The sequence below is a fragment of the Pleurodeles waltl genome, chromosome 7 (assembly GCF_031143425.1).
Source record: "Pleurodeles waltl isolate 20211129_DDA chromosome 7, aPleWal1.hap1.20221129, whole genome shotgun sequence".
Taxonomy (NCBI): Eukaryota; Metazoa; Chordata; class Amphibia; order Caudata; family Salamandridae; genus Pleurodeles; species Pleurodeles waltl.
In genome coordinates, this window is record NC_090446.1 from 1,498,415,643 (window position 1) to 1,498,434,026 (window position 18,384).

Sequence of the window (18,384 nt, forward strand, 5' to 3'; positions counted from 1 at the left end):
GATGAAAAGATCATGTTTACACTCAAACTGGTGAAATTAAAGACAATCCATAGTAGTTACTTTTGACAAAGCAACAGTATTTTCGTTGTTCTTCAAAAATCCCAATGTGCCCAGAAGTATTTATTCTGCAAACAGAAAGAGCTGTAAATCCGACCACCTTATGAGAGCAAACTAAAACAAATCAACACGCAAGGGAGGTTAGTGATTAGCACTTTGCTTTAGGTTATGGCAGGCTTTGGTACCCAGCCATTAGGCAGTAAAGCTGAACATCAACATTAAAAGGCTGTGGTGCCAGCAAAGTAAATACATCAAAGATCACAAACTGGGCCTCAAGTGCAAGCTACACATCATGGTCCTTCTGCAAGTTAACAAAAGGACTACGTGATGCCATCACCAACGTCTAGTGGGAACACAAATGTGATGATGTAACCATCCTAAAAACTGCCATGGCCAAGCAATGTCAAACCATGAAAACCCCATCCAACCCTAAATGCACATCTGTGGACTCGGAGGTTTTATTTTGTGTTTTCATTGTACAAAACAATAGACCCAACTTGATGGTAATGCAGGAGAAGATCAGTGGGGCAAGTGAACAGGAGACTAGGTGGGATAAACTAGCCTTTCTCCAGTAGGCCTGTACGTATTCCATTAAGGTGTAAAAGAAGGCTATATTGACAAGAGCCAACTACTGGAAATACCTTCTTCCACGGTAATTGTAATGAATGCCTTAATGTATGGATGGGTTGCACGTGTACCAATGGGCTGTGCAAGGAGAATGACTGAAAAGTGAAGCAATTACGGCATAAAAATATACTAAAGCTGAGAGCAGTCAACCTCTCTCTGAAGCTTTTTTTACAGTCCTTAACATCAAATTCCATCTTGGTCTAAATAGATAATATCGGCTCCAAAGCTAGCGCTGTATAAATAAACATCACTGCATTCATCCAAATATCAGTGATGGCTTTTATTTAAATACGAGTTTAAATGCCTGCATATGGCTGGACTAGATTTCCGAAACCGTAATTGAGCCCTCCAGAGGCAGTTATGGACATATGGGAAGAGAAGGTGCAATCCCTTGTAGTTAGTCCATAAGACCTGGATCTATTGTTTTTGCTTGAAAACAGTGCAACACGCAATGGCAAAGTCAACAGATCTGAATTTAACGTGCTAATCAGTAGCACAAACTGTTGCTAGAAATCCCTGTTCATACATGAGGCTAGAACTAGATGCCTCGGAGTTAGCCACACGAGGGTAGCACAAGCTGTTACTTTGCAGCACAAGGGTGTAATACAACAAGGCTGCTACTAGATGTCGCCATTGCTTTTAAAATCTTTTTCCCAAACAGCATAAAAGTGAAGGCAACTTTTATACAACAAGCTGTGAAGCGCGCGCAGATATAAGCCATCCCTCTTTTGGCCACAAACTGTGTTATATACCGGTGTATGGTGGTTTTGTGGCACCGCTTCATTGAAAAACCTAATAATATGATTTGAAAGGTGAAGGCATAATGTGTTGTATTATTACTTTATAAACATAAATAACCTTGTTTGTAAGCAACTATGCTTAGGGAGTATTCGTCTATAGGGGGCTCTACCTAGATCTGCAATCCTCTATACAGTATGTACACAGCCAGAATAGTTAGCAGAATCTGACAATTCTTTTTTCATCCTCACAGTATAAATACATTCCCTAAATGTTTCTATTATTGGGTGCCATCTTTACAAAGTTGAGTTCCCCCTGCATAACACCAGGATAAGGGGCTTTCGTTTGCCCCCCCCCGGTTCGAAGACAGTGTTTAGTTTATTGTTGTTAGATTTGCATCCCTCCTGCATTGTTGGGGCTGACAGCCTTTCATTGGTGGGGGATTTTTACTAGGATGGGAAAACACAAAAGACAGTGAAGTCACTCAGTTGACAGGGGACCCACGAACAGTTAGATTGGCACCAGAGTTTTGTGGTCCCACAAATGTTGCTGGCCATATGCTGGAGCTCGTATTTAGTAACACCACCTGCATAGAGGTAGGTCCAACTATGCCACTTACCAGGATGGATCATTTCCTTATTACTTTCCGAATCATGCTGAGGAAACATTCCAATATATTCAATATTGAGAAGAACTCACTGTTCGCCCATGAGTGAAAAATAATCATGTCAATCTATGGGCCTGCTGACAGTTTCAGTATTTGGCAGGCATCAATGACATAGACCAGCTGCCTCAGTGTATCTAGGTCTCTGACTAATGACCTAGATATAGTGGTCAATTTTAAATCTTTTAAAACGAGACAACATAAACACAAGGCTAAATGGTGCAATGACAAGCTTAGAAGAGAGAAACGAGAAACTCGAGAGAATCTAATCTCAAGCTTAAATATCTTACAAATACTCCTAAGTATTTATCAGAAGTATCTAAGGGAGGCATGGAGGAGCTTCCTGGCTGGCAGGATTCAGGAGCTTTTTAATACACTAATATCTCACACAGCCCTCTCTTGCAGGCTGTTGATCACTGTCTCTCCAGAACTGTAAGAATCATTCGCACTTCTGTTCCATAATAAGATTAATAAAATATACAAGTACTCTCACTGCACTGTGTCAGCTGAGAAGGTTTGCACTAATGTCTCCTGAGGAGGTTCGGGATCTGATCTCCTCAGCGAAGTCCGGGACGACTGATGGACCATGCTAGGTCTGTTTTCGTCTATTCGTCCTCGTTTGTGCCACATTTGACCAATCATATCAATCTTTCACTAAAAATGGATAAGATGCCAAGAGCCTGGAAACATGCATATAGCTCCCTATTTTTTTTAAATCCACATCTGGCTCTGCCACTCACCAACTACCACCCGATCTTGCTGCCGCTGTTCCCCACCAAGGCTATGGAGAACATTATCAACAAGCAGTTGTATCAATACCGAGAGACCAACCACACACCGGACCCCCTCACAGTCAGATTTTAGGGCAGCCGCAGCACAGAAACTACTCTTTTGGCAGTGACTGATGCTGTCAGGAGCATCCTCGATGAAGGAAACTGTGCTCCACTTAGATCTTTCTGCAGTTTTTGATACGTTTTCACATGCGGTTCTGATTGAAAGACTTTTCAACATCAGGTTCATGCACATTCCCTGGCCCGGCTGAGGGACTTCCTAGAGGATACATCTCAAGTGGTTTTCATTCACTCTTTTTAATCTAGGTCCATCAGCAACACACGGGGAGTGCCACAGTAAACCCTATGAGTCCCATCATCGTTAATATCTATGCGGCCCCTCCAGCAAGGGTTGTCAGGTCTTTAGGCCTAGAGATTGTGTCATATGCTGATGTCACCCAATTGGTGATTAAAAAATAGAAACCTTGAAGTAACAAGAGCCAGGCTCTGGGGCATCGAGAATGAAGCAGATGTCTTCAAATCAATGGGACAGAAACTGAAATTAATTATTTGGCAGAGCTACTCGGATCTGGTTGGATGACTGGTGATAGGCGAGACAATGTAGACAGGGCCTTGAAATAACATCTGCAGTCCCACCTGAGTCATTTGCATAATTTTAAACATGGAAAAATACATTTCTTAATTGTATTAGTTACCAGTAACATTTCTCAACCTTTGACATATTGTTGGTTTTGTGCAACTGCATGAGTAGAAAGACTCCTCTAATGTTGAAGAAGTCTAAATGTAGCTTTTTTAGGTCCCAGCTACAGCCAACTTCTGCTAGTCAGACCATTTATTTCCAGTACATTACGTATGCATAGAGAGTGGCTAGGGTTAGGCTAGGGTTAGCGCCTTGCTCTTGATTGGATGCCGTCTGTCTTACTTCCTTGCCGCTGATCAGATGGCTTTCCTTCCTATTCTTGTATTTATCTTGCCGCAAGCATTTTGCTGTCACAGTTTTCTGATTGGATGAGTTGTACCCTCCTATTGCCTACTTGAGGTAACTCTTTTTAGGTATGGTCTGACAACTCTAGCTGCCTGACAGCCTTTTTTAATCGAATAGTTGATAAAATAAACAATACCTATTTTATGTACCTAGCCTGTGTACCAGCAAACAGCACCATAACTCCCATTCATTGTAAAAAGAAAGGCACTTAATACAAGATGGCCACTGTGGTCTCACATTTAATAACAAACCTGAAGGACCTGAGCTGTGCAAAGCTCTTACTGGTACACCTAGGGCTAAACTCTGAGATTCCTCTCAACAGAAGAACTCCACTGTTTTATTGGGAATTCAGCAATAAATGCTTCGCTTTATCTGATCATACTTTAACATGCAAAAATACCACTATTACTTCCCTATATATGTTGGCCAGTGCACAAGTAATCAATTAAGTTGAAAATGCACATTTTCCATTATTTGTGCTTCTGCTGCAAGCTCAAGAGTGCTAGCTTTTAAAAATCATGTCCTACTTTCAGTGAGGTGGAAACTACTGTCTCCAGTGTAAGATGTTGACACTCTTTGCATGTATCACTGTTACTTTCATCTGTGTGTGTATGAGTGTGTGTGTATGTGTCAACATGAAAACAGGACATTACAGCAACAAGCACTGGCAATGCCAATAGGTACAGTCTATAAATGAAAGTGCCTTTTGTGGCATTGATGGATTTAGACATCAGTAACTCATCATAAACGCGCTCTGTTATTCATCTTTGCACTCACACATCCATTCAACCATTCGCTGATTCATTCTTGCATTCAGCTTCTGACTTAACCACAGCAACACACACTCAACAACATAAACAGGATAAGTTAAAATATTGCAAGTAGAAAAAAGATAACGTTATTGTCTAAATGTGGGGGATATATGCTTGCAATAAAAAAAAACTAAACATAGCAGCGGGTGTCTGCCATGCAGCGGCACTGCCAATAGTCTTTTTTTTAACTCCACCACGGCTGGCAAGTTTAGAACCAAAGTGTTGGCTATCTTGAAATGATACAACAATGATACTCTGTGGAAAACAGCATTTCATAATGGTTACCTTGTTCAGAGGAACTGGGCCGCTTTGGATGTGGCGCACTGCAGGTGTAACGAGAGGCTAGCAAGCAGTCAGTTAGTACTGTCTATGGAGCTGTAGTATATACTCTTACAAAAAAATATATAGAGGAGTCACAATGGGCCTGATTTTTGTCTGTCTTCAGACCTCCAAACTCGTAATGGCGGAGGGATCGCTGCACTCCTGGCAGTCAAACCTCCAGATTATGATTCTGGCAGTCAGACCACCAGGAGACCGCCGCCACCACCAGGATCACTGATCCAGACGTGGTGGCGGTGGTCGAAGTCATGGTCAGCCTTGGGGGTGCCCAGGACAGCACCGCTGTGCTGATCATGAGTTCGCTTTCTGCCAACGGAAAGAATGGCAGAAAGCCAGTGCTGGGGGCCACAGGGGACCCTTGTACTGCCCCCAACTCTTTAGTGGGCAGTTCAGGGGCCCCTGCCAGCAACCTCAGAATGGGAACTATCTGCTATGCAGCCAGCGCGCATTCCGAGGGTGCTGGTGTGCGTCGGCATTGGCCTTGGCTCTCTTAAGGGAGCTCAGGCCAATGCTGCCACACTGTTTCCGCTGGACTCACTGGTGGAAACTGTCATAATATGACGTTTCCGCCTGTCAGCCCAGTGGAAACATCATAATACAACGGGGTGAGGCCACCGGCTTTACTGCGGCTTCATCCCTGCGGGTTTGACGGTCCAGTGGTCAGACCACCAAAGTCGTAAACGGCCCAAATTAATTAAAGGGGAGCTGTAAAAGAAGACAAAAGGAAAATTAAAAGGCAGGCCAGCCAGCCCTGACACTGAAGGGCACTAATTTATATGTCGATTTGCACATGCGATCACAAAATAGGGCAGGAGAGCCTATGATGATGACTGAGCGATTACCCCATGCAGTATGCTGTCAAAGATAGAAGGAAAGCATAAATGATATTCAAACAGACCAACGGCAGAAGCGGTCTTGCGTTAAGGTCTTTTATGGATCTACATGAATATGTAGTTATAGACATAGCTTTGCCCCACATGTACCCAAGGATTACCGCCACTCCGAGGGTTGCTGCTGTGGCATTTTATTAGGGAAATGGGGAAAAAAGCAATCCCCCCTCAAGCGCCTCGAGACCCTAACGGGTGAGTAGCCGCGCTTTACTAGCACTGATTGACTGATTGAAAGGCGCTAGTGGAAGCATCTCAACGTGCACCACCAGTGTTCAGGTGCAGGCTGGCAAAAACTCACATTGTTGGATTCTTTAGGTCGGCGTGCACCCGTACATGGATTTGGATGATTGGAGTTGAGGTGGAGGCTGATGCAACAGTGAGCATGCAACGCTGAGGTTCAAGGACTCTCTTGCGGGAACTTTCTCCCTGTGACTGGCCATCTTTTCACACCCAAAGATTACGCCATGGATCAGAGCTGGGCACCGCATGGCCACATGCCTAGCGATGGGGACTTAAAAGCAAGATATTATTTGGCAGATTGTGTACATCGGATTTAAGGTACTGGCACAGATATGTTTGTGATTCAGGATGAAGGGGCATTTATTACAGTGAAGAATATCTCACCCAAAGTTACGGAGAAAATACGAGATTACTTCATAAATGTTGAGGTGTTATTCCTTGGAAAGGCTGCAGGGGGAAACAAACACAGTTAATTCATAAACATTTGACTATTGAACATTAAAAAAAAACGCAGGCAGAGCTGAATCGGTTTACGAGTGCATTTAAAGTAAACAGAAGCCCTATGGCCAGTGTCTGATGGGCAGTTCAAGCTGTTGACATTAGCTACTTTGACCCGCATTATGAGCGTGTCGGGCTGGACCGCCGCCAATGCGGCGGTACGACCGCCATATTAATTACTGACAGCTCTGCCAGGATCTTGGATCCCGGCGGTCTGGCGGTGATCGTAATCTGCCAGGGCAGGTACAAGCAGCGCTGATGTTAGGATTACGACCTAGTTCTCCGCCAGCCTTTTCATGGCGGTAACACCGCCATGAAAAGGCAGGCAGAGAACAGGTGGAGGGGGGCCCCTGCACTGCCCATGCCCTGGGCATGGGCAGTACAGGGTCCTCCACCCAGCACCAGTGACAGGATTGCCGCTAGCTCAATTTTGAGCCGGAGAAAATGTTGTAGCCTGTTTCCCATTAGGCCAGTGGGCGGAAACCTCACCTAGCGGTAAACTCTTAATGGGTCCGACAGGGAGGTAGCCTGAGTAGCGGCAACCTCCCTGTCGGAGGTTCGGTGGACGGTGAAAACCATCCGCCAAACTCCTAATGAGGCCCTTTGTGTGTTTAAGCATTTGGGTGATTTTGAAAAAATGAATCATTCTCGTGATTTTGAAAGTATGAATCTTTCTTGTGCTGTTATTCATTGTAATGTAATTATAGCTCACTCAATAGGGCCACAATGGGGATCATGTAATTCGTGCAGATCATGTTTAATTTGATTGAAGGGCCCACTGAGGTCTTTAAGTATTCAACAAAGCAAAGATTATTAATGACAATGCACATGTTGGAAATGGATGGTGCTTACAAGGGCAGTTGTGTCATCTTCGTTGACTTGTTTCCAGGCATTGAGCGGGTGGTCGGTGATGGTGGTTGATTGGAGGCTGGATGTGCTGGAGGGCGGAGGGGATCACAGTTCTTTTATTTGGTGGCCACTTTGTTGTGGAAATGATCGTCAAGTGCGTCGCAGAGCTTATGTGTTGCGGGGATTGAGTTTTCGGTGGCTGCGGGGCAGGTCAAGTGTCTGACAATGGTGAAGAGTTCCTTGATTTGGTTGGTGCTGGTCTTGTTTTGGAAGGTCAGGACCTTCCTCTTTGCTGTTTTGATCTACCGGTGGTAGTTGTTGAGGGCTGACGTTAAATTCATATGTCGATTTAATTCCTGCTGGAGTGCCATCTTCTCTTCAGCTGTTTGCATTTGTGTTTTGACCTTCTGAGTTCCGCGGTGTACCAGCTAGCTTCTATGGCTGGTCTGTGCAATTTGGCCGTTATGGTGGGAGCAACTCAGTCAGTGGCATTGGAGATCCAGATGTCAAAGTTCTGAACTGCTTGGTCCTGGTTGAGGGGGGTAGTTGTGCTAAGTGGCGCAGAGGGCATCGGTCCATTGTAACCTTGCTCCAGTTGCGGAAGTGCGGGGGTGCACTGTGGCGGTTGGGGATGTCTGGTGATGGTGAAGTGTACTATGGAGTGGTCCGTCCAGGTGAGGTCCGAGGCGTGGGTGTATCTAATTATGTTGCTGGATGAAAAAATGGGGTCCAGCGTGTGTCCTGCTATGTGCATGGGGTCGGTGACTAGCTGCTTGAGGCCGATGTTTTCCAGTCTTTCCAAAAGGTTGGTGGAGTTGGTGTCGGTGAGGTCTTCCAGGTAGAAGTTGAAGCCTCCCAGGAAGATGTAGTGTTTGGATTTTGAGGTGAAAGGAGTGATGAAATCTTCAATGGCATTGCTGATTCCGGTCCCCGGGCTTGGTGATATGTAGCCCAAGGTGCCGATATAATCGATTCCTGGTGTATGATGGTGATGCTGCCTAAGTGTTTGTTGGGGCAGTCCTGATGTTTCAGCGTGTATCTGGAGGGTGTTGCAATGGCGATGTCTGGAGCGGATGCTGAGGTGATCCAGGTTTCGGTGATGAATATTACATTGGGTGCGATGGAGAAGATGGAGTCCCAGATTTCGGTGGTGTGCTTGCAGAGGGCTCTAGCATTTAGAAGAATGCAGCTGAGTTTGCCCGCTTTGGTCGGTGCTGGCGTTGAGGAGATGGGTCCAGGGGGGGTGCTCCAAGCTGGTGTGGCGGTGAGGCGGCGGTGACGACAGCTGAAAGGTCCTGCTGTGTTGCGGGGCGATGCCAGGCAGCAGTTGTTGCATCCGGGTGTTCAGGGCGTGGAGCTCAATGGTGGAGTGCCTAAGAAGGGTCCATAGATCCACAGTTCCTGGTGCTGGGCACGGTCCAGATGCGGACCGGCAAAGATGGGCAGTGGCCTCCATTAAATAGGTCCTGGGAGGGTTGCTGGGGAGGCAGGAGCGGAAAGAGGAGGGTGGTGCAGGGGGCGGGGGACCAGCGAGGGCAGGCCAGCAGTCAAGGATCCTGTGCAGGAGACCTTGGCACAGACTGGGTAGAGCTGGGAAAAAGGCCTGGCAGAGGCCTAGTCCAAGCCTGACTGCAGGGGAGAGCAAGGGTGCACCTATATAGTTGTAAAAAATATTGTTATCTTTACGTGTTTTAGTTCATATATTAATTTTATATGTTAAATATTGTTTGTATAATTGTTAACAATATTTTTAAATATAGTTTGTCATTTTAAGTGATTTATAATTTTTAATTTATTTGATAAAAGTAATTTATAGTTCTGTAGCGGGTACTGAGGTTTGTAGGGGTACAGGGTGGGAAGTTAATTAAGTATAATTAACAACTACTTATTAATTTATTAATTATTGAGTTGATTATTCATTATGTAAATTGTGCAGTTATTATACTTTTTGTTATAAAGTAGGTAGGGGTTGCTGAATTTGTAGGGGTAAAGGGTGGGAAGTTAATTAACTAATAAATATTTAACAACTAATTAATTAATTTTTAATTATTGAATTGATTATTAATTATGTAAATTCTGTAATTATATTGTTCACATTATATATTAGGTGTAGGGTGTTGGGTTTTTAGGGGTATAGAGTGAGAAGTTAAGTAATAATTAATTACTAATGTATTATTAAACATTTGATTACTTAATAATTACGTCAATTATCTAACAATTCTATTTTTTAAGTTATATATGTGGTGTGGGTTGTTGGATCTGTAGGGGTATCGGTGGGAAGCTAATTAAGTGATAATTAATAAATTGATAATTAATTGTTAATTATGTAATTATGTAAATTGTGTAATACTTATATTTTGAAGGTATATATTAGGGCCCGTATTTATACTCCGTTTGCGCCGAATTAGCGTCTTTTTTTTCGACGCAAATTCGGCGCAAAACTAACGCCATATTTATACTTTGGCGTTAGACGCGTCTAGCGCCAAAGTATGGGCAAATAGCGTCATTTTTTTCCGTGAACGCCTTCCTTGCGTTAATGAGATGCAAGGAAGGCGTTCCCGTCTAAAAAAATGACGGCGACGCAAATGCGTCGTATTTATACTCCCGGGCAAAAATCACGCCCGGGAGGTGGCGGGTCAAAAAACCCCGCATTTGCGCCACTATTTAACGCCTGGGTCAGGGTAGGCGTTAAGGGGCCTGTGGGCTCAAAATGAGCCCACAGGTGCCCTCCCCTGCCCCCAGGGACCCCCCCTGCCACCCCTGCCCACCCCAGGAGGACACCCAAGGATGGAGGGACCCACCCCAGGGACATTCAGGTAAGTTCAGGTAAGTATAATTTTTTATATTTTTTTATTTTTTTTGGGTGGCATAGGGGGGCCTTATTTGTGCCCCCCTACATGCCACTATGCCCAATGACCATGCCCAGGGGACACAAGTCCCCTGGGCATGGCCATTGGGCAAGGGGGCATGACTCCTGTCTTTACTAAGACAGGAGTCATGAAATGGCGTCTGGGCGTCGTAAAAAAATGGCGCAAATCGGGTTGAGGCAATTTTTTTGCCTCAACCTGACTTGCCCCATTTTAAGACGCCCTAACGTCATTTTTTCCCAACGCCGGCGCTGCCTGGTCTACGTGGTTTTTTTCCACGCACACCAGGCAGCGCCGGTCTGCTTGCGCCGGCTAACGCCATTCCATAAATACGGCGCCCGCATGGCGCTTCAGAATGGCGTTAGACGGCGCTAAATTTTTTGACGCTAAACTGCGTTAGCGCAGTTTAGCGTCAAAAAGTATAAATATGGGCCTAGGTGTGGGCTGCCAGGAAATCCTGGTGTAGAAGGCTTTATCAGGGGGCTGGAGACATGTGAGTCTGCACCTAGGAGCAACTACACTCGGAATAGAACATAATTGTTAAGTTACTACCGGGTGCTGTAGTAGATTTACTTGTGAGTAAACTTGGACTTGTAAATTTACCTTTGTGAATAGGCCTCAATGTCCGGAGCTCCCCACAGAAAAGCAGCGGGTTTTCACAGATACTAGACGGGTGTTTCTTGATGTAGACAAGACCTGCACAGGATTAAAGGACATGAACGGTAACTCCGCCTACTACCTCTGGCCCTCACTATATTTTCTCAAGGGATAGAGGGCATCCTGAGGATTATCGCTACAAATATCACTAGATGAGCGTGCAGTCCGGTGATTGTGGGGATTCCTCTAAAAGCCTCATGCTCTATGAATAGTAGTTGTCTGCCTCAGACTGTCATAGGTCATAGCCAGACTGCACACCCTGCCCGGTTGATGTCTAGCATCAGTCAGGAGGGGCTCCAAGTGAGAGTGGGTTCTGAAAGAGAGGAGTGTTGTGTATCAACCTCATGACTTGCACACTCCACATCGTCCCCTAGCACTTTCCCACCAGTTGTTTGGCTCACTTTTTTGCAGCATTCGCTCTACCCATAGGTCTGTTCTTTTTTGGTACCCCTCCCAGCAGCTGGTAAGCTTGCAATACCCTGTTTCCAGGTACTAACTCTATGGCATCCACTGGCATTGAAAAATTCTGGACACCTAATAAATCCTCAATTTCCTTTACCTGTGCTTCTTTTCGGGTCAGGCCTACCAGACAGCCAGTTAGCTGTCTGCCTGCAAAAGAAATATTGTGGGCTTATCAAGAACACAGAGGGCCCATTGCTCACCGTTGTTTGGCTTTACTGTGTCTCTCATTTGCCTGCTACTTATTTGTGTCCCAGCTTATCAATCTTGTGTTTGTCACTCCCATGGAGAATAGCCTCTTTGCGATATTTTTTGATTGATTGGTTTCCACTGCTTGTTTTTCAAGCACTACTCTTTTTGTTTGGGTTAAGCACTCCATGATAGTGCATGTGTTTCCCAGCTGTCTCCTGTGCCCACTTCTCTCTCCTTGCACTCTGTGCTGCTCCTCCTTGCCCATCTTTGTTGCACTCACCCCTGTGTACTTCCCTCATTGCTTTCTCATCCATGTTCTTCTCCCCCTCCTGCTCCATTTTGTTCTTTCACCAATTGCTTCTCCGTCCCACTCTCATTTTCTATGTTGCTTTCTTTCTCCCATCCAGGCCCTCCTTCCCTATTCCTCTCCATGTTACTTCACTCACCTATGCCCTGCTTCGCTCTACCCTGTTGCTCCTCTTCACCAGCACCCTCTATGCTACTGCCCTCCCACATTGCCTTCTCCCTTCCGTTTCTTCTGTGTTGCCCACACACACAAATGCTTTTGTGCTCCTAATTTTTAAAAAACGTTGGAAGTGCTGTAGGTGCCCACGTGTAGTGCACATCCCTACAAAATGGCTCAATCACAGCAAATGTCCTTTAGTTTGCTTCCTGCAGTGCTGCATGGTGCTGTACAACATTGCTAAAAACCAATAAGTCCAAAAGGAGAGACCTACTGGCTTTGCCAATGCTTATTGGATATCGTTTGGGAGAGTAAACATGGAGGAGACGGAGCAGCAGAGGTAGTAGCACTAACCTTGTACATCAAATGGATGAGGTGAAGTCTTGCCTGGGTCTCTTTCATGTTCCATAAGTCGTAATAAACCTCACACAAATCCAGGAGAACTTGCCTCAGATCTGCATCTACCTAACTTTTGGTCTCTTGTAGTCTTTTTCTAAGATTATCCAAGTGCCATAGATCAAAGGTACCTTCTTCCATACTGATTACATTGCATGTGCAGGTGTCCCCTTGCTGGGGATTGTTTGTTTCAACTTTCTTACCCCATTTCTGTCACTATCTCATTTATGACCAGGAGAACATTAAGGCCTCTACCAACCTTGTACTCCAGATATTACCATAGAGGGTGTGAGGTAGAAAATGAAATAAGGATACAGGTGAGACTAACAGCTCTTTTCTCTTGATGTTCGCTCTCATGCACAGACCCAGTTACATCATTTTACGGGTCGCAGATGTTATGGCGTGGCTGCATCATTGTTCCTCATTCATTCACACATCTGTCCTCTAGGTTTCCACCGCTCTTGAGTCTCTATCCCTGTTCGCACTATTCTAGAGCCTCCGGCTCTATCCTATGGATTTCATTCCTAGTTCATTCTACCCATACACTGGGACTCCCTTATACCTACCTAAACCAAGTTATCTTGTCGTCCCCTACTCAGATACCAATATCGAGTTCCCTCAAAAGGTACTGCAATGAATAAACACAATCAGGCGTCACATCTCATAGCATTTTCTTAATATTGTTATATTCTTTGCTCATATGTCATTATTGCCCCTGCCTGGAATGTTAGAACGTTAGGAAAGAAGGTTCTGGCAATGAGAGGATTAGGCAGTTGATGAAGAGGTGGCTGCTTGTCAGGGGTTGTTACTGGCATCAGAATAAATTTTCTTTATCTTGCACTTTTATTGTGTGTCATCATCCCAAAACTGGCGACGAGGATGGGATGGTAAACTGATGACACTGTTGCAGAAGTTTTGCCTGGGATCCATTTCCGGTGATACTGGAAGGACTACGACCCCTGGTTTCATCCTGTGGTACCGCTTTGGTGACTATCACCTTGTGGTGATTACGGGTGAATGGTGCAGCAGCCTCTTGGACTGTGCTGCAACTAATCAGCACATTTGGTCATTGTATATTTTGTCTGCAAGCCAACTGTGAGGCGTGCACAAGAGGCCTCGGTGAGGTGCAGTGTGTCAGAATTTTACCTGGCGAGCAGCACGTGCACCCTGAGCGTGTGCGCGCTCATGGACGCACTCCGATACAGCGCTTGCTGGAGCAAAGCATCGTGTTAGAACGTGAAGGGAAAACTGACTGCAGCACGTTTGTCGTTCGGAGGTCATTAACCAGCTATATAGGTGTCAGGAATCGAGCCTCAGCTGGTGTCGGTCATGAGAGGCAAAGGGAGTGTTGCTGAATTTTCTCATTGGGGGAAGCCATGCACAGGGAGTTGCAGAAGAGCATCCGACCGTCCCTGTCCATCCGCTAACCACTGGATGTATGAAACACGGGGATGGAACAAAGGGGAAGCCGGAGCCCAGAGCGAGGCTTGAGGTGCAACATGGCTGCTACTGTCTTCCCGCTTGAGAACCAAAAGCATAAGTGGGCAAGTCATGGCTCAAATCGAAGGGGGAGGTGCATCATGACTGTCACTGTCTGCTTGCGGGTGCTTCAAAAAGTGCGATGGGCAGGCCGAGGGCGAGGCTTGGGACGCGTGGAGTAGTGTGCATAAAAAAGGGGCGTGGCCCTTATCGATCAAGTGTGTGACTGAAGGGGTAGAAAGTACTGTACAATTAATTGGGTTCCTGTAGTGTGAAATTCGCAATTTCATCCGTGGAGTTGCTTGCCCCACATAAATTAAACATAGGTTTGGGTCCTTTCCAAATTAGAAAGATGTCATTGCCATATCTTTTCCAGTAGCTGATGGAATTGGGAAAAAAGTTACTGTCAGAAAATACATATTTACATTCAAATTTGTGAATGAAGAGATTCGCTATGCTCAGAGTGAGCACTGCTCCCTTTGATGGCCTCAAAGAGGAAATAGCCTTTGGTAAGCACGATTTCCAAAGTGACTATAGAAGGGATGGAGGAACTCCGACGGGTTGCAGGATGAGTGGAGAATGTTGGCAATAACTCTCATGCTTTCATGCTGCAGAGGTTTGTATTGAGGGATTCACTGTCAATGATGAGCAGAAAGCAGGGCATGTATTACTTGTACAGTGCAGCAAATTGGTCTGCTTGCAAATCACCAAGTTTTCAAACTTTCCTCTCTGAACCCAAACAATAAAATATAATCTTAGTTTTTAAAAAGCTTTCAAGTCCTAGTTGTTTCCACAGAAGCATGCATAAATCTAAAACTCTGAGGCCACCCTGTGACATATGCAGTATTCCTAAGTGTATAATATATAACAGGTCTTAAAAAAAAATGTTTCTGAACTTATTTACGTTGATTACAAATGTGTGTGTCTGACTTTCTGTGTTTCATTCTCACTGTTCACTTCTCTGTATATCTTTGGATAAAGAAGACGTGTGGTTAGAACAGGGATCTACTGCATATGAGCAATGTGTGAACAGATCTCCACCTCTGTGTGGAGGATTTAGTATTTCTATTCTCCAAGGACTGACATTTGTGTGTTTCTTTCTATTTCAGATTCTCATCAAAAAGTGACAAGCATCTTATAACTGCCTAAACAGACTTCCTTAAAATATGGTGTTACTACACAGTGAAGATGCTTCCCAGCCAGTACAGTGTCTACGTTATACAGCCTACTTCCTATAACAGGATTATAGGCCCTTGTTTTGCTCCTCGCCACAACTGTGTGACCAATCAGAGCATTTGTGGAGATACTATGATCCACTGTAGATCATCTACTGACACATAGTCATTGGTGGCTTTGGGGAGAACCTTGAGTAAGCTACAGGATTATGAGTGATAGTAGTCCTAAACTGCCTTGAAGTACTACATCACTAGGTGGGTTCATAAGGATTATTTATGACCCTCATAACAGCAGATACAGGGACAACTGACCAAGCAAGGTCTAGCTACCTGAGTACAATGGATGTTGCTAGGATAAGGCTAGATAAGCTTGGTTACAGAGATGCTTGTTGTATAAATATTAAATGTGGTGCCAGGTAAGAAGATTTGGAGGAACTGTTTTACATGGTTAACAGATTCTAGCATGGGTAAGCCACAGGCACCAGTCAACTAGGTTGCCAATGAATGTACAATTGGTAGTGGTGAAGGTATCTAAAGCTTCCTACAGAAAGGTTTGCTAAGTGATTGATAATTATAGAAATGCTTGGTGGTTCCATTGAAGTCTGTTGGTTTAAAGCTCTTCACTTAAAATATGAATGTTGTTCACACATCAAAGGCAACATCAAATAAGTACATTGTCACGTTTTCCAAGTGGAGGTTCATTCTACAAGAATTTTTAGTAATTGATGGCTGGACACATGGACTGCTGCGTTAGGATAAGGTTGGTTTTAGTTTATGGAAACAACAATGAAATTGGCATACAATACAGGAACTTCAAGATTGTCTACCAGGTAAAGGTGATGATGGCAATACGAAAATTACAGGGTCCTATCGCACAACAGGTCACAATTACAATAAGAGTTTGAGGGTCATCTCAGCAGAGACTTTAGATGTTGTGAAGATCACATGGTCACAGCAAGGAGGCCACAGTATCATACCACCAGACTGAAGACACTCCATATACCATAAGGCCACGTTAAACTGACATCAAGGAAACAATGGGGTTAAATCACTTGAGGATGCAAACACCACCTGCCCAAGTTAACTCGACAGTAAAAAGACCACCAGAGGATGCAGACGCAGCAAAGACTGAAGACCTGAACAGACCACAAGCCTAACACCTGAACGTCAAGTTAACTAGGACATTAAGAATTCTATGTCGTGAAATCACTTTAAAGTGTCACAGTGGAAGTGCGATATACACATAAAATAACACCTTCATATCCCCTGAGGCTGCAGACGCTGTGAAGAGCAAGTCTGTGGAGCTTACCATGCAAAGGTAATTGTTGCTTGAAGAAACCTATCGGGTCTTGCATCTCATTGCTGTAGATTCACACACAGCTGATGAGACTACTCTGCAGTTTGATTGTTACATTAGGACGACTGTGTTGTGATACCACATGGTTGTATAGATTTTACAGAGAGCAAAAGGCTGCAGAGGCCCCAAGACCAAAGTGACTAGATTTGCTTAGGAGTCTAACCACTCAGGGATGACATAAATACAGAGACCTCCAGATGATGTTGCAATGAAAAAAGGAGCAGGACATATCAATTGGGAGTGCAGGGACTACTGGGCTTTGTAAATAAGTAAAAGGAGTATCTTTTCAATCAAAAGAAACCTGGGACCACCCGGTCAAAATATTAGCATCTGCAGTGATTACAGAAGCTCTAAGGCTCTTCTTTCAAAGTTATAATGATAAGTCTGGGTTTATGAAATTTTTTACTGAAACCAGAGAGAAATTACCTGAATGATGTCTTCGAGATTTTACTACTCTTCAATCTTATTACAGAATATTCCTGTCTAGACGGACAGTACTCTCCCTCATGGGCCATATGTACGAACACTTTTTCCCATAGACAGAGAATGGGTAAAAACCTTTGCTACATCTGGCCCCATATTTCTAACGCGGGGAGGTATGTAGACTGCCCATCAGGAACTTAATGAGATCTTGTGATCGGCCAGTGTCTCTTTAAACCAGCAGGACCACAGTGGAGTGCTGGCATTCAGCTAAATCAGACAGATGCATCACTCTAGTAAGCTTTCGGAGACACTGACCTGTTTCAAAATCTCAGTTTACCTTGAGGCCAGCTCATTTCTGAGCTCTTAGAAGGCACTGCGCAATCTAGCCGGCGGTGCTGTATCTCATGCTTGTCTAGGGGTTCGCATCTCTGCCCGAGAGCAGAGTTCTTGGGTAAACTGTACCTCGTGGACCAGAATTCGACTCACGTCCATTTTCCTAGGACTGCCCTGTCATCAAGGTACGCTACAGGACAAAGGCCACTTCTTGTTCTGCCAATGGAATCTGTAAGAGGGGAGTACCCAACAGCAAAGCTGGTCAGAATAAAGTCTTTTTCTTCCACACTGTCAATGGGAATGTCTTTCCTGTCTCAAGAAAATGATTGTTTTTCAGTAGGTCAGACTGCACACATTTCAGACTTAGGTGTAAATACAGCACAAAGGATGTGTGCTTGTTTATTACAATCATTTGGTGCCATTTTATGACAGAGGTCCTAACTCGCATCAGGAGGTCGGTCCTAGCCTTCAGCAATTTTTCAAGCGTGGAGGTTTTTGTGATGTTCATGAATTTAAAAAAAACGACTGTGGCCATTCACATTTGCAAAAACGGCTCTAAAACAAGCCTTTTTATGTATGGAAAGGCGGGCAGCTGTGCTCCAGGGGATAATGTGTTTTCTTGTTGGGTTGTTGGGACGAGGATGGGGCTGGCCGATAGTCCAATCAGGCAGTGTCTGGCGGGGTGCTCAATAGGGTCAGTGTGTGGCCATATATTTTGTCTGTCAGCCTGTTTTACGTTCTAGTGGCCACGTTTGCACTGTTGATTTTTCTGTTGAGCTTTATATACCTTGCAAAACATTTTAATCCAGTGTGTCTACATGTTCACTGCCCCAATTTGCAAACATTTGCCTCTTTGTGGCTATCTAATTCACTAATGGGGGGCGCAGTGCTTAATTTGTAAATAAAAACGTGCCGGTGCTCAAAGCCCTCCTCTTAAACACGAGGCTGCTGTAATTAAATCTGCCAGCACTGAATACTGAGGCAGCGTAATCCTGAAGCCATCTCGGGCCTCTTGAATCCATATAAAGCCACTCCCTGCCCCTTCAGCTCACTCTGGCAGCTCTCTATTTTCTCCCTTTATGATGCTTTTTCG

The 18,384-nt window shown here is 44.6% G+C and overlaps 1 protein-coding gene across 2 annotated transcripts in view; it reads left to right on the plus strand.

Moving 5' to 3' along the window:
• Positions 1–17,586, plus strand: part of KCNN4 (potassium calcium-activated channel subfamily N member 4) — a 564,485-nt gene extending 546,899 nt beyond the window's left edge. For both annotated transcript variants that reach the window (XM_069201258.1, XM_069201257.1), the window contains exon 9: positions 15,113–17,586. The gene's annotated coding sequence lies outside the window, so the exon portion shown is untranslated. The remainder of the gene's footprint in view (positions 1–15,112) is intronic.
• The last annotated feature ends 798 nt before the right edge of the window (positions 17,587–18,384 follow it).